A 1,363-nucleotide genomic window follows, 5' to 3' on the forward strand; every position below is an offset into this window, starting at 1 on the left:
ACACACACACACACACACACACACACACACACACACACACACACACACTCTCTCTCTCTCTCTCTCTCTCTTTCTCGATGACATAACTGCTGTAGCTTTCAAAAGCTATTTCCAAATGCATTCGTTCTATCTTAAAATATAATAAATTAAGTAACATGTTGTAGGTAACTTCGTCGAACGAACATCGAACGAGCGTTCGCGTGCAAGAAGGAGATGTTCCATTTGCGAGACGAATGATTGCACATCCTATAAACTCGATCGAGCGATTTTTCGTGTTTCTCGGAGAAAACCGATCTCAGTGTATCGAGAGTTCGTCGCTTTTTAAAAAAAACGATTAATTTGTCGATTAATTTGTCGTTGCAAATGCATTTTATATATTTATTCGTTCTGTTTGAATGAAAAATAATCAAAATACAGTGGCTGCCAAAAGTTTTCGACAAATGTAATTTTTACGACAATCTGTTTTTCAGTTTATATAAATTAATAAAATCCTTAATTCTTGTTTTAAGAACACGATATTTTAAATACTAGAGAAGAGAATACTTTAAATATTTTAAATACTTTTTTTAAATACTAGAATATATTAAATATTTCGAGTATTAGATTTTTATTTGTAAAAATTGTTTATCGGAATAATGTGATAAAATTATTCATTAACTGTAAAGTGGCAGCCACTTTTGGCAGCCACTCATCTATATTTCTTCCATTCTTTTTTCTCAATGTACAAGTTTTTTCTATGATCTTTCTTGGATTACAAGCATCCGAAAAAATTGTAAAAAAAACTTGTAATCACTATAGAATCGATAAAGCACGTGTAGTAAATTTATTTTCGTAATCAGTTCGTTCCTCGATACTCCTGGATCGTTTTGTCAATTCCTGATTGAATCTCAGTGTTCATTTCGCGATTCATTCTGTATGATTAATCCGACTAGCATAAATGATCCTCTCCCCGATCGCACAAAAAAAATAGAAGAGCATGATATAAAATGTCGTTCCAAATCTTGTAGAACCGATCCATCTCGCGACGCGTCGTCGTGTCGATGTACGTATACGTGTGTTTATGTGTGTATATGTGTATGTGTTAAAGCACAAAAGAATTCTCGCTACGCAGGAGCCACAGACGCGAAGTGCAAGTCGGCTAGAATGCACTTTTCTGCAATCAAACGTCACACCGATTCGTTCTCGCCCGGCTTAGCGAACGCCGCCCCGCCGCTTACGTAATAAAAGTATGTACGTGTCTGTATGTCTATCTGCATACGTACGTGTGTGTTATTTTTCTTCTTTTTTTTTTAAGTATGTACAATAGCACAGCACAATTGCAGTACGATATCGAGTACGGCTCGCTAAAGTCTCTCTCTCTCTC

This window comes from Atta cephalotes (assembly GCF_000143395.1).
Source record: "Atta cephalotes unplaced genomic scaffold scaffold00061, whole genome shotgun sequence".
Lineage (NCBI taxonomy): Eukaryota > Metazoa > Arthropoda > Insecta > Hymenoptera > Formicidae > Atta > Atta cephalotes.